The following is a 16643-nucleotide window of genomic DNA, read 5'->3' as shown; positions in this document are numbered from 1 at the left end:
TACAGTTTGGGCTTAGTCATCTAAAGGTGTTAAGGTTATCAGCAACTACTGTGGCTAATTGAATTTTATTATCAGAAACTTTGTTTTGTGATTATTTTTTTTAACTGTGGAAATATGACATTTATATAGAATGTATGCACCTTTTTATCTCATAATACAGAAACATGTACTGAAATCATTAGGTAAGTTTTAAAAATAGATCTTTTTGAAATATGCATGTTTGAAAGTAAAATTTTAAGTACCTATATATAAAATTGAAGCTAATAGGTTTTTTATTCAAACAAGTTATCAATAGACTTAATTAAAAGTAAAGTGGTTGTTTCCCTCAAAGTACCTTCCCGAGAAAAGAAACTCTCCTTCCCTTTTTTTGAAAGAAATTGAAAATACGTGGGGGAGGACACCAGAGGTGTAAAGCGTAGGAACACCCCCCCCCCCCCCCCAATATGTTTTAAATAACATATGATAAAAAATTATAGGGATAGAGAGTTTTGCCCCTAACTATGAAATTAGCTATTAGGATTATATAACTTTTATATTTATTTTCTAAAACTACTATTAAGGGATAAAGTAAGATATTTACATTATTGAACACATTTTAATAATCAGGATAATGCTGGAGACTGGACTGTCACAGTTGACAAAGCTGGAATGGTACAAAGTATTCTGCAAGTATGAGATCAATTGTGTTTAAGATACTATCTTAAAACCTTTAAGGAGTGTAGCTTTATTACTAATTATAATTTATTAAAAGTCTTGATTCAATATTTGACTATTATTGACATTGTTAAAAAAAACATTTTATAACTTGTATTAAGATTTTTAGATTATCTTTTTGACCTTGTTGATGCTACACTTCTTATGGGCATTAGTTTTCCTTGTTTTTTATAACTAATTTTAATTTTCACATTTGTTGTATTTCTCTTAAATTGTTCAGAATAAGTTTTGATAATTCTTTTTTTGGATAATAAAATTGCTAATGGATATTTTAGTTTTTACCTGATTTTTTCTGTTTTGATAGAACACCAATTATCCTGCTAGCAGAGGGGACTTAAGTGGCTTTATTGAAAAGAAAATTTGCTATGGTAATCATTAAACATTAGGGCTATCTATCTATCTTCTAATTATGGGAATAAGGGCTCATTATATATCTATCTATTCTACATACATGTATATTGTATAGTGCTTTCATTACCAACATGAAAGGAAAATTTGCCATGCATTTTGTCTTTGAAGATCTCTGAATAGATTGCATTCTACCTTCATTATAATTATGAGTATGATGTACTATTAGTACTATTATTATACTATCGGCTACGCCCCTAGAGGCCTCTTGTGACACTTATGTTTAGGGAAGTCAACCCCCATCCCATTTGGTTCATTTTTTCCAGGGACTATTTATCTTGGGTGGGTGGTAGTAGCCTACTCCAAAATTGTTATAAACCTTCCCAGGACAAATGAAAAGCTACATTGTAAAGAAGAACTATATCGCTTCATCGGTTAGTAAAATCCTTTAATACAGACAGACTCAAAGACACATAGATATCCTAATACTTTAGTATAGATATTAGAATGAGTTTATTAATGCCTTTTATTCTTTTTTCGTGTAGATTCTTACAACTATAAGGCACAAGTGAGCAAATTACAAATCATGTTTCCTTTATCAAAGATTTTAATTTAAAATTATTTAGTTTTCGTTTGTAAATTTGTAAATTCTTTTCAAACATAATATTAAAGAAAAGCATGAAAAATTGAGAAAAGAAAAAGTTTTGACAAAAATTTTTAAAACCTTGTCATCTGCCAAATGCATAGCTGGCATAAGATGTTGTTTTTGCATTTTCTTTTTCCTACCATATGTCTGTTATGTTGAATTTAGTACCAATATCCCAGTTGGTTTAATTTTTCCTTTCATATGTTTTTTATGTTGAATTTAGTACCAATATCCCAGTTGGTTCACTTTTTCCTACCATATGTATTTTATGTTGAATTTAGTACCAATATCCTAGCTGGTTAACTTTTTCCTTCCATATGTCTTTTATGTTGAATTTAGTACCAATATCCCAGTTAGTTCACTTTTTCCTACCATATGTATTTTATGTTGAATTTAGTACCAATATCCCAGTTGGTTCACTTTTTCCTACCATATGTATTTTATGTTGAATTTAGTACAAATATCTCAGTTGCTTCACTTTTTCCTACCATATGTATTTTATGTTGAATTTAGTACCAATATCCCAGTTAGTTCACTTTTTCCTACCATATGTATTTTATGTTGAATTTAGTACCATTATCCTAGTTGCTTCACTTTTTCCTACCATATGTATTTTATGTTGAATTTAGTACCATTATCCTAGCTGGTTCACTTTTTCCTACCATATGTCTTTTATGTTGAATTTAGTACCAATATCCCAGTTGGTTCACTTTTTCCTTCCATATGTATTTTATGTTGAATTTAGTACCATTATCCCAGTTGGTTCACTTTTTCCTATCATAAGTCTTTTATGTTGAATTTAGTACCATTATCCCAGTTGGTTCACTTTTTCCTTCCATATGTCTTTTATGTTGAATTTAGTACCAATATCCCAGTTGGTTCACTTTTTCCTTCCATATGTATTTTATGTTGAATTTAGTACCAATATCCCAGTTAGTTCACTTTTTCCTACCATATGTATTTTATGTTGAATTTAGTACCATTATCCCAGTTGGTTCACTTTTTCCTTCCATATGTCTTTTATGTTGAATTTAGTACCAATATCCCAGTTAGTTCACTTTTTCCTACCATATGTATTTTAGGTTAAATTTAGTACCATTATCCCAGTTGGTTCACTTTTTCCTATCATAAGTCTTTTATGTTGAATTTAGTACCATTATCCCAGTTGGTTCACTTTTTCCTTCCATATGTCTTTAATGTTGAATTTAGTACCAATATCCTAGTTAGTTCACTTTTTCCTTCCATATGTCTTTAATGTTGAATTTAGTACCAATATCCCAGTTGCTTCACTTTTTGAATAATATGAAACACCTTTCCTATATTTTTTCCTCTTAAATCTATTCTGTAAAGGGATAATTAAATTGGTATCCAAAGTTTAATAAACAAGCCCTCCTATTTGTTTGTTTAAAAACTACTTTTTAAATAACATTTTTATAATTGATTTTGATATACAGGAGAAATAATTAGGTACGTAAGTCAATTAATTTGTTTTATCTTATCCCTAAAGATCCCAGATCCTTCATCCAATTTATAAAAAAAATAAGGTTTTCCTTTCTTTTAAAGTTTCATATAAATCATGGACATTAAATTGCTTAATTAACATGCAAGAAAGTTTTAAACCCCCCCCCCCCTTCCTTAAAAGAATAATTTAGTTATCAGAAAAGTAACAGGATGTCTGTCTGTACTGAAGGATCTCGCTAACTGCTGAACCGATATGGTTCTCACAGGTCTAGGTATTTTTTGGGGTACTAATTTTATTTTATAGGGGCGTAGCCGATAGTATTCCTTTAAGATAATAAACGGAATTTATCCCGACATAATTGTAACGAGAAAAAACTTAACATTTTCAAAAACAACTAACAAAAACATACATTTTATTTATAACAACCTTATAATCAAGGACGTCTAAGCCTTTTTAACCCTCTTCCCCAAAAAATTCTCTCCCCTTTTATGCTGATAAAAATCTAAATAAATCTGAAATTTCTTCTGCTACAAAAATTGTATACAACAACTCTTGTAAAAAGTATAGAGCTAGTGAATACATATGTTAAAATTAATGGAGCTCTCCAACGGGAAAACGGTTGCATTTTCTGGGGGATAAAAGCATACATAAATCATACATACATGTATTGTAGAGGGTTTCATATTCTTTAGGAATGGTATATTTGTACTACGTGTAAAAAAATAAGAGGTACATTGTACTGTAAATTATACAACTCCAAAAGTGTCCAAGTTTTTTTTAGCTTGGAATAAGAGGTTTGAAAATTTTGGGGCGGGTAATCTTATGTACTTCGTAAAATTATAGGGGTAAAATTTCTTTAGGGGAGGGTATACTCCTCTCAACCCTCCCTTCTTGAACGACCCTGTTCTACCCCCGTAAGTTAAAAATTATTTTATCATAAGTTAGCTAGAAATTAAAGGCAGGATAAAGTTAGACCAGGATAGGATTATACAAAGTAAAAGCGTCCATTTTTTTCCATCAATATTTTATAAAATCTACAATGGCAAATTTTCTTAATATTATTTTAGGCTACATCTCCAAAGTAACCTTAGGAAATAAATAAAATAAAGAAATTTATTTGAAAATGTTTTTTTTTTTAATTGAAACATTCTATTATGTAGTGTACTTACTTGGCAATATATTTATGTTCTTCAATGTTATGTTACTCACAGGCTTCACTTTATTTTTTAGAGAACAAGATGCCAACATCAACAAAATTGAAGCTCTAAAATCAGAGGGTTAAACAAGCGAATAATAACACTAGAGTCTAACAAAATTGCATATAATTTTTGTTGCAAAATACAGAATACTGTTTAAGGACTTACTTACGATTTTAGGACTTGATTTTATGGTGCTTCGCTTGAAATATTTTACCTTGTTATCCTAAGAATCATAGTTACAGGATAATTACACCACGCTTCAAATGGTCGTACTGACTTTCTGATAACGATTATAGATTTACTGCGCTTTCTAAATCCCATCCAACTGTTTCAGGAATCATCATACAAAGTTTGAGCTAGATAGGACAATTCTATTATGCCTGAATTGATGGTAAAAATATTCGAGACGTACGGAAGTACGTCAAATCTTAATTATAGAAAAGCTTCACTTTTAATCAGTGTGACAGATGCCCAGTAGCACAAGAAACTACGCAAGTACAAAGGAAAAATAATGCTAGATGTTACCCTAAAACGGCTGTAATGACAATCTTTAACATTTGTGTGAAGGTTTTTTTTTGGTGCTATATGTATTACGGTTTTTTGTAGGCAAAAAAACTGAATGCCTTAACCAAGACTGTAACCTAAAATAAATGGTTAACACTAAATAACTCTTTTAATTCATACAAACCCATATTTTGGCTAAAAGAAAATATTAAAATAACGTGTGTATAGTTAGTTAGTTGGCTTAAAATTTTGTTTTCAATTCTCTGAATTTCTTATCATTCTAAATTATGAAAATGAGGTCTGAACAAAATACAGGGTTTAGATTAGAGAGCTAGTTATACTTTGTCCAATTAAAACAGGAAATAGGTCAATGCCTTATGTCGACTATGCATAAATCATAAGTAAATAAAAGTGGTCATAGATGACATATTATAGACATAATAATATGGTCTTAAACTTATGGTGATATACTCGAAATTTTAGTATAAAAACACGTGTTTAGTCTCTAATTCAATGATAATATTTAAATTACCCCCTTTGTTGATTAGAATAATTAATTGGAACTTATGGACATAGATAGTTTGGAACCAATCAATAAGAATTCAATAAAAGTACCCAACAAAAAAGTTTTTAAGCCAACAAAGACGTGGTTTTTAAAACTTTGAGTACCAGTGTATTTTACCTCTCTTGATGCATCTATTTTTGCTATTTGTATTGCTTATGCTTGGTTGAGCTAATTCTCTTCAGTTTAATATTTTATACACTACAAAACTTTGTGTACCAGTCCCTCTCTTTATATATCTATATCTAATATTTGTATTGCTTATGCTTGGTTGGGCTAATTCTCTCCACTTTAATATTTTATACATTTCAAAACTTTGGGTACCAGTCCCTCTCTTGATATATATCTATATCTAATATTTGTATTGCTTATGCTTGGTTGGTCTAATTCTTTCCACTTTAATATTTTATACACTACAAAACTTTGGGTACCAGTCCCTCTCTTGATATATATCTATATCTAATACTTGTATTTCTTATGCTTGGTTGGGCTAATTCTCTTCACTTTAATATTTTATACACTATAAAACTTTGGGTACCAGTCCCTCTCTTGATATATATCTATATCTAATATTTGTATTGCTTATGCTTGGTTGGGCTAATTCTCTTCACTTTAATATTTTATACACTATAAAACTTTGGGTACCAGTCCCTCTCTTGATATATATCTATATCTAATATCTGTATTGCTTATGCTTGGTTGGGCTAATTCTCTCCACTTTAATATTTTATACACTACAAAACCAAAACAACAAATTATATTCTATTTAACATTTTACCATAATTCTGCTAGTTTCAAATATTTAATACTCACTTTGTTTTGTGCTTTTAGAGATACTAGCGGAGCGCCCCTAGTATCTATGGGCTCTATTTTCAAAGAGATATGGAAGGGCAGTAATAGCCTAAAACCATACCAAGACTTATATAGAAAAATATATTAAATTTACATTATAAAATTATGACATAAAACCATCTCAGTACCTTTAAGAAGCCTCACTGTAACAGAGAACCATATCTGTTCAGCAGTTAGCGATATCCTTCGCTACAGAGAAAAAAGCTTACTTCTTTATATAACAGGATACTTCTAAAAATTCAAGCTAATGATATATAACTTACTTTGTCCATATATCTAGCATTCCTTCAATAAAGGAAAGATTGTTTATAAATAGACTTACTACAACCCCTTCCCCAACCTTACAAAAAAAAGCTTGGACGTTCTTGCATATTATCCATTTCTGAGCTTCGCTACTTATAAATGTTGTGAACCTTGTTAAAACTAAAAATCTAGTTTATGTATAAATATTCTTTTCTAAATTCATTTAGCTATCTATTTATATTGTAGTTAAAATTTAAATATAAACTTGTAAATTTTAGAGTTAAAGTTTTAGTTTTTATTTGACATTTAAATACCACAAACAAAAGGGAATTATATAATTTCTGTTGTATAACTTTCGTTCTATTTAGGTTTATATGAAATAGAATAGTTGTAAATTATCTTTTTTTATTTTTTTGCTATACATAGTTCCAAAGTAGTAATTTTTAGTCTGTCTGTGTATTTTTATTTCTTTCTATGTGTAGCAAAAGATTACACTAACTACTGAACTGATAAGGTCTTATTTACAATGAAACGACAGCTGAAAAACAAAAATAGGTTTCGTGATTTTTTTCCGAATTAATTTCGTTATTGGTAGAGGCTGGGTCCATGTAAGGTTTTAACTTGCTTTAAGGTAAGATGCCTCAATCCTCCAACGAACAATCGCCCCTGGATTTTTTTACTTTTTCTTTCTAAAACTAAAATCTGAAGTGGAGTTACATTTCCCCTCATGTGAATTAGGACCCTCTAACGGATTAGTCGCTAAAATGTACGCAAATCTAAATAAACATCACAATGAGTTTTTTGAACATGTTTTAAGAATTTAATTGTGTAATAATTTTAGAATATATGTATATTTTTTTATAAAAGTAATAGGATGTTTTTATATTAATATAAAATAGCTTCAGGGAATGGCTCAAAATATTTTAAGGGAAGTTGTTTCCAAACTCACAAGAAAAAAATAACACTCCCCAACCCCCTAAAAAAAATTTAACATTGACTATTACAATAAGTTTGTTTTACATTTCTCGCTGTAAAACAAAAGAACATGCTAACCGCTGAACTGATATGGTTCTCCTTTAATATTTGCTTCACATAGTTTCAGGGAAGGTTTAAAGCTATTTTTGGAATTAGTCTTTCCATCCGTGCAAGGTAAATCGGAAAAATTCAAAATTAAAATGGGTTTGTTTTACATGTTATAAGAATTAAATTGTGTATTAACATTTGTATTTAAGTTTATATTGTGACTATTAAATTCTATATTTGACTTTTATTGTCTGTGTTGAACTTGTTATAAACATATATACAACTTAGTATTCATTGAAAACTGTGAGAATTTTTAACTTATGACCTTTATGATTTAATAAACGGCAACAACAACAAAAAAGTTAAAATAAAATGTTAATTGTTTTGATACAGTCAAAGATATTGTCTAAAAATTATTAGCATCTATATTTTAGCAAAAATATCCACCTTCTCTGAAAAAGAAGAATCCTTTGGCAATTTGTGAGATCTTAATAACACACACACACATTTTACCTCTTTGTACAGGAATGTATTTTTAATTAAAATTTGTTTTTTTGCGTATTTCTTTGGTGTTTTTCCTCAAGGTGCCCTGTTGATCACAGAAAACCCCTCTCCTTTTTTTGAAGTAAAATAAAATTAGGGGCGAGGTAGTTTTTTGTCTGTTTTTTTTTCATTATCTTAGGTCAGGTTTAGGATATATTGGGAACTGGGTAATCCGTAGGGTTAAGGCTCTGCAGGTAATTGTACAGGCCACACAGGCATTCTTAATTTCTAAAATTTACATTATTCTAAGGCTTCTATTTTCCATTACTTGATATTTGTGTTGTACAAAATGAAAATCATTGTTGTAATTTCCACATTCCTTTCTTTTATGTGTGTGCTAGCGGCTACGCCCCCTTGAGGCCTCTAGGGGCAATTAAAAGTGGAGGGGGGGAGAAGACCATCCTCTCACGATAAAATTTGTTTTTAAAAAGAAAAACAAAAAATTGGAGGGGTAATTTTTTCTAATGGCGAATTCTCTTGGGAGGGTGGTGGTGCACTAAACCCAAATAGGTATAAACCTACCCAGGACCCATAAGAACATACTTTGTAAGAGAAAACCATATCGTTTCAACGGTTAGCAAGATGATTTGATCAGTTATTAATTGTTATCTATTTATGGTTATTAAAAAATAACTAAAGTTTTAGAAATTCTACAAAGCAAATATTAAAGTTTACAAACTTTAAGAATTATAACTTTATAAATAAAAGTTTATACATCCCATTATGATTTTATAAAAATCTTAATGTATTAGAGATGTACTTAATATTTAATCCGAGGATTAACATGTCAGTTTCACACTACACTCAGAAAAATATATTCACAAAAATGAAGAATTTCTTCCCTTCTGATTGAAGTACAGATTTTAAAACTTTTTGAGTTATTTATTTTTAAATACTTTTGGCTAAAATAAATTCTTGAGGTGGGGAAGTCGACCCCCTCCACTTTCAATTTTGGTTTTAAAAAGTATTGAAAAAAAAATATTTTGAAGTTCGTATTAATCTTGGGGATTAATACGTGGTGAAACTCTCCCTAAAAATAGTTTGAAACTTCTTGGGTACTGTGAGACATATAGACATTTAATAGACACACAGACAACCTGTTACTTTTATATATACTAGCAGCTTCGCCCATAGCCTCTAGGGGCTTTGCCCCAAGAGGTTTTATCAAACTAATTTTTTGTGTTTTAGATTTTAAAGAAAATTTTTAAAAAAACTTTTTTTTGGGGGGGTATTTTTCATTTTTTGGGGGGTTAGGGGTGTCCCACCCCCCAAGAAAATAGTTATAAAACTTTCCGGGACCTATGAGAAGCTACCTTTTTAAGGAGAAAAGGATCAGTTCAGCGGTTAGCGAGATCCTTCGTTACAAACAAACAGACAAACATGTCAGTCCCTCCGTCCGTCTGAAGACCTCGGTTACCGCAAAAACCAATTGGATTCTACTCTTCAGGGAAAGTCAATACTGGTCCTGCGGTGTTTTTAAGCTTTTTTCTTGGGTGGTTGTACAGTGTACACAAAAATGAAAATCCCCCCCCCCCCGAAATTTTTTTTCACATTTTTTAACTAACTCTGAAAGCAGCTGAGAAATAAAAAAAAATTAACTTTAACTTTTTGTTATTTAAAATGTATTTTTTACAGTGTCCTAATGTGTTTAATATGTAAATCCTTTTGCCCCGAAGTACATGGGTTTACAATAGTAATACGAGTTAATATAAGCCTACCAATCAGGGATCTTAAGGGATAGGAAAATGAACGAGAAATCCTTAGTGATGATAATAAAAAAGAATATTGGTTCAAAAGTATAGACACTAAAAGTTTGAAACATTACAACTCAAATTATAACAATTCGACATCTAAAGAAAACTATTTAAACTTTTTTCCAGTGTCAGTTTCTTTTAATATGGTGAATTTTTAGACTGTTAAAATTTGCTTAAATCAGAAAATAATTGTTTATTCAAAATGTAAATATTTTTTTCAAATTCGTTTTTATGTTAAAAAAATCTGTATTATAAATACAATAATTTTTGCATATTGTCCGTTTGTCTTCTGATTTGCTACCAATGGATGATGCGTTCCTTAAAGCAATTTATTTTGACATTTTGTTATAATCAAAAAACTTTCTTCAAAAATGAAAGAAAAATATATATAATAAATAAAATTCAAGTTTCCCAAATTTGCAAAGATAAATTAGGTCTATAAATTGATTAAAAGAACTAATTCCTTTTCTATTTTATGTGGTCAATGCACTTTTTATCAAATTTCTATTTTATCTATAATGTAAGATTAAAATGTTTCTGGATAGATTAGTTTTAACTTCCTTATTGCTGTTAAAGTAAAAGAATAGAGGGGGAATAAGCTATACCTTACTCTGCCTACAAGGCGGGGACCCGATCTCGATTCTGTATTGGGTCTTTGAAATAATACAGCCAAGTCCCTACAATAGAACAAAAAGCAGTTTAATAGCAGAAAAGAAGGATCTCTGCTACTTGGGAGAGGTATTTTTCTGGATTATACATCTATACTTAAACATTAATTGTTCAAATCATTATATATTGATTGAGCTCGACTCGCAGCTGCAGTTCATCAAACCTCAACTTTGTATTAAGCCGCAGCCTTTAGGAATAGGAATTAAGTTTTAACCAATTCTGGTCGACCCAACTAATTAATGAAAAGTCTAAATTTAAAAAGTGGATTTTTAAATTTAAGATAAATTTGATGTGGTTCTTGTAGCTGAATTAATGCTTTAGAAGTCTGTAGAAAAAAGAGATGTATAAGTTTTGATTATATAGTGTATTATGTTATATGTTACTGGCGGCTACACCCTAAGTAGCCTCAAGGAATGAATGGATGAATAGATATTGTAATAGAAATTCTTTATGCATAGATAGATTGATAGATGTAAGAATAGATAGATGGGTAGATGTTATAATAATAAAATTGTGCATCTTTAGTATTCCCAATTGTAATAACATACAGACTAATATATCATTCTGAGTAGATAGATATATAGATAGATGGATAGATAAATACATAGATAGATGTACAGATAGGTAGATGTTATAATAATAAAATTGTGCATCTCTAGTATTCCTAAGTGTATAATAACATACAGACTAATATATCATTCTGAGTAGATAGATATATAGATAGATGGATAGATAAATACATAGATAGATGTACAGATAGGTAGATGTTATAATAATAAAATTGTGCATCTCTAGTATTCCTAAGTGTATAATAACATACAGACTAATATATCATTCTGAGTAGATAGATATATAGATAGATGGATAGATAAATACATAGATAGATGTACAGATAGGTAGATGTTATAATAATAAAATTGTGCATCTCTAGTATTCCTAAGTGTATAATAACATACAGACTAATATATCATTCTGAGTAGATAGATAGATAGATAGATAGATAGATAGATAGATAGATAGATAGATGTACAGATAGTTAGATGTTATAATAATAAAATTGTGCATCTTTAGTATTCCCAATTGTAATAACATACAGACTAATATATCATTCTGAGTAGATAGATATATAGATAGATGGATAGATAAATACATAGATAGATGTACAGATAGGTAGATGTTATAATAATAAAATTGTGCATCTCTAGTATTCCTAAGTGTATAATAACATACAGACTAATATATCATTCTGAGTAGATAGATAGATAGATAGATAGATAGATAGATAGATAGATAGATAGATGTACAGATAGGTAGATGTTATAATAATAAAATTGTGCATCTTTAGTATTCCCAATTGTAATAACATACAGACTAATATATCATTCTGAGTAGATAGATATATAGATAGATGGATAGATAAATACATAGATAGATGTACAGATAGGTAGATGTTATAATAATAAAATTGTGCATCTCTAGTATTCCTAAGTGTATAATAACATACAGACTAATATATCATTCTGAGTAGATAGATAGATAGATAGATAGATAGATAGATAGATAGATAGATGTACAGATAGGTAGATGTTATAATAATAAAATTGTGCATCTTTAGTATTCCCAATTGTAATAACATACAGACTAATATATCATTCTGAGTAGATAGATATATAGATAGATGGATAGATAAATACATAGATAGATGTACAGATAGGTAGATGTTATAATAATAAAATTGTGCATCTCTAGTATTCCTAAGTGTATAATAACATACAGACTAATATATCATTCTGAGTAGATAGATAGATAGATAGATAGATAGATAGATAGATAGATAGATGTACAGATAGGTAGATGTTATAATAATAAAATTGTGCATCTTTAGTATTCCCAATTGTAATAACATACAGACTAATATATCATTCTGAGTAGATAGATATATAGATAGATGGATAGATAAATACATAGATAGATGTACAGATAGGTAGATGTTATAATAATAAAATTGTGCATCTCTAGTATTCCTAAGTGTATAATAACATACAGACTAATATATCATTCTGAGTAGATAGATAGATAGATAGATAGATAGATAGATAGATGTACAGATAGGTAGATGTTATAATAATAAAATTGTGCATCTTTAGTATTCCCAATTGTAATAACATACAGACTAATATATCATTCTGAGTAGATAGATATATAGATAGATGGATAGATAAATACATAGATAGATGTACAGATAGGTAGATGTTATAATAATAAAATTGTGCATCTCTAGTATTCCTAAGTGTATAATAACATACAGACTAATATATCATTCTGAGTAGATAGATAGATAGATAGATAGATAGATAGATAGATGTACAGATAGGTAGATGTTATAATAATAAAATTGTGCATCTTTAGTATTCCCAATTGTAATAACATACAGACTAATATATCATTCTGAGTAGATAGATATATAGATAGATGGATAGATAAATACATAGATAGATGTACAGATAGGTAGATGTTATAATAATAAAATTGTGCATCTCTAGTATTCCTAAGTGTATAATAACATACAGACTAATATATCATTCTGAGTAGATAGATAGATAGATAGATAGATAGATAAATAGATAGATAGATGTACAGATAGGTAGATGTTATAATAATAAAATTGTGCATCTTTAGTATTCCCAATTGTAATAACATACAGACTAATATATCATTCTGAGTAGATAGATATATAGATAGATGGATAGATAAATACATAGATAGATGTACAGATAGGTAGATGTTATAATAATAAAATTGTGCATCTCTAGTATTCCTAAGTGTATAATAACATACAGACTAATATATCATTCTGAGTAGATAGATAGTTAGATACATAGATGGATAGATAGATAGATAGATAGATAGATGTACAGATAGGTAGATGTTATAATAATAAAATTGTGCATCTCTAGTATTCCTAAGTGTATAATAACATACAGACTAATATATCATTCTGAGTAGATAGATATATAGATAGATGGATAGAAAGATACATAGATAGATAAACAGATGGGTAGATGTTAAAATTATAAAAGTGTGCATTTCTAGTATTCCCAAGTGTACAATAACATTCAGACTAATATATCATTCTGAGTAGATATATAGATACATAGATGGATGGATAGATAGATAGATAGACAGATAGGTAGCTGTTATAATAATAAAATTGTGCATCTCTAGTATTCCCAAGTGTATAATAACATACAGACTAAAATATCATTCAGGGCAGATAGATGGATAGATATGGATATATAGATACATAGATAGATAAATACATATGTAGATGGATGGATGGATGGACAGATAGGTAGATGTTATAATAATAAATTTGTGCATCTCTAGTATTCCCAAGTGTACAATAACATACAGACTAATATATTATTCTGAGCAGATAGATAGATAGATAGACAGATGGATAGATAGATGGATGGACAGATGGTTGGAGAGGTGTTAGGTTCGTGATTGAACCACACCGCATCATACTAGAGACTTTAAAATAATACCTATTTCTACTATGCCTGTCATGTAACACTAATAGTAAGAGAAAGGCCTTTGTCGTAATCAGGCGCAATACATTACTATGAACATTTAGAACTTACAGACAAAGGTCATGCCATCAAAGATTTGGTGTTACTTAACCTAATAAGGGGGCGTTAGATGATTACTTGAAATCGAAGGAGAATCCTACTCTTATGAGGCAATAAGGTAATATAGGTAATATACACAGATATATAGATGATTAGATAGATATATCAATGGTTAGATAGATAGATAGATTGTTTCATAAATAACTTCTAAAATTTAATAGCACTTACCTAATGAAAAGTATATTTTAGTTCTCCATATAAAAATTTAATTTTATAATGCAGATGAAATTAAAAATTTAGCAGAAAGGTTAATGACTCTTGTAATCAGGGTTGCTAAAATAAGAGAAAAAAATGTAGAAATTTTAGCAAAGCCAATATAGTTTTACTTCAATAAGTTGGTGATTTCATTCAAAGTGCCTAGTGAGCTCAGAAACGCCCCCTTCCTGTATTTTTTAATTGAAGATGGGGGTGGAATTTTTTTTATTTAAAATAAAGATCTCAAAACGGCCATTCATATGTCGTGCATGCTACTTTTTATGATTTTATTGAGTAGAGTTGAAACATATTATGTTTAAGTAATCTAAAGACAATTTCACACAATGAACCTGTTGAGCACGGATAACCTCTGTGTGGGATACTTTTTTCCTATTAACAAGAAAACGAAAAAAATACCCACTTTGTTTTCAATCTATTTCCAATTTGGGAGGGTTTGTATGCTCAGCAAGGTACTTTGTGTCAGTCTTAAGACTATATCAAAAATATTTAAAATCATTAAAAAAAATCCTTTAAGCTTGGCAACCCTACCTGGTTCCAAGTTTTGGAATTTGCACACAATTTAAATGGGGGCGTTACTTTTTTTCTGGCGATTCAAACTTTTGGTGTTTACATAATTCAACATATGACTTTGCTACTTATTAGCATTGAAAAAAAAGTTTCTTGTTGTCACTTTTTAAGTGTCAAAATTCACTTGCATTCACTCGAATCAGTATGCTTAAAGTAGCTATGTTTATAAAAAATATTGGTATGCTTTTTTGGCAACAATGTATAAACATGTAAAACTTTTAAGTTTTGTCATTTATAATCCATTGATGCAGTTTTCTTAGGAATACACAAACACACATACCATACATTCACACAAACATAAACCACATACACAAAAAGAAAGAAGATATATAACTGTTAGGAGGGTGAAATTATTTTTATAAGAACAAAAATATAATCTATGATTACGATTTATCCCTCGAAAAAGTGTAATATATGTATGTATGAATCCATTTTCCCCTCTCTTCATGATAATATCATAATTTTGTTTTACATTCTCCAAAACTTTAAGGGGGTACCTTTTTTAACTAAATACCCCCCAAGGCTGTTTAGGGGATTGTTTCAGGGACTTCTAGGGGGGTGGATAAACCCCCCTTTTGCACGCTTCTGTAATAGTAATGAAATCAGCAGGTAGGGAGGGGACATTTTGAATTTTGATTGGTTAGTTCTTTAAGTTGAGTTTTCAAACGTTTCAACCACAAATCGAAGCTGTAATTTTTTGTATTATTATTGGGGATGTACATCAATTTATTAGTTGATGTCTTATCCCTTTAGATCCCTATGAAACCAGGGATAATTAACATACATGGGAAGAAAGATAATCTACGCAGGGATCTAAAGGATAAGACATTAGTTGATAAATTGATGTTCATCCCCAATGATGATACACAAAATTACTTCTCAGTAGATTACAATTTGTGGTTGAAACTTTTGGACACTCAACTTAATGAACCAACCAATAAAATTTCAATTTCATAGTCCTCAATGAACCAACGAATAAAACTAGTGTAATAAACAACTTAATGGCCCCTCCCTCCCTGTAATCTGCGCCTGTCTAATGATGATATAATCTTTATACAAATTATACATATATATCATTATCCTTATGTAACAGTAACAAGATGTATATCTGTCTGTGTGTCTGAATTGTAGGTTCTTGCTAACTATTTGACCGATATGGTTCTCCTTTAAAATGAAGCTTTACAAAATAATTTGAGGGAGGGTTACTCAAATAGCTTCTAAAAATAAAACTAAAAGTGCTAGTAGTGTAGTCGTTAGAATAAATAAAGGACGGAAAACAAATTGACAATATTTACAATTTAGTGGGAGGACTTCTCTCTTAAAAGTTACTAGGAAAGACCCTAGTTTTAAAGAAGCTCCGCTACTAAAACTAGGATTGATAATGAATCTTCTATATGGATGTCATCATTATACACTACAGTTACAGATAGATAATCACAAATACAAATTTTAGCTTTATTAATTTTGGGGAATTCTATAATGGATATTAAGATATATAAGTTGGAAAGAATTTTAGTGTTAGAGTGAGATTTGAAATCTGCATAAAGTTTTAAGGATTCTTTATCTAAAAGCGGAAATACAATTTAAGTACATTAATTTTGACATCCTTGATAGGTGGATTAAAAACTACCTGCGCTTTAATTGGTTGA

General features: G+C 29.6%; 1 long non-coding RNA gene across 1 annotated transcript; it reads left to right on the top strand.

Annotated features, from left to right (window-relative positions):
• Positions 1-125: 125 nt before the first annotated feature.
• LOC145314682 (uncharacterized) lies at positions 126-981 on the top strand. The gene is made up of 2 exons (XR_013877844.1): positions 126-182; positions 607-981. It is a non-coding gene; the product is annotated as an uncharacterized LOC145314682 (long non-coding RNA).
• The last annotated feature ends 15662 nt before the right edge of the window (positions 982-16643 follow it).

Source organism: Acartia tonsa, chromosome 3 (assembly GCF_053477335.1).
Source record: "Acartia tonsa isolate MP-2025a chromosome 3, ASM5347733v1, whole genome shotgun sequence".
Taxonomy (NCBI): domain Eukaryota; kingdom Metazoa; phylum Arthropoda; class Copepoda; order Calanoida; family Acartiidae; genus Acartia; species Acartia tonsa.
This window is presented reverse-complemented; position numbering and strand designations above follow the sequence as displayed.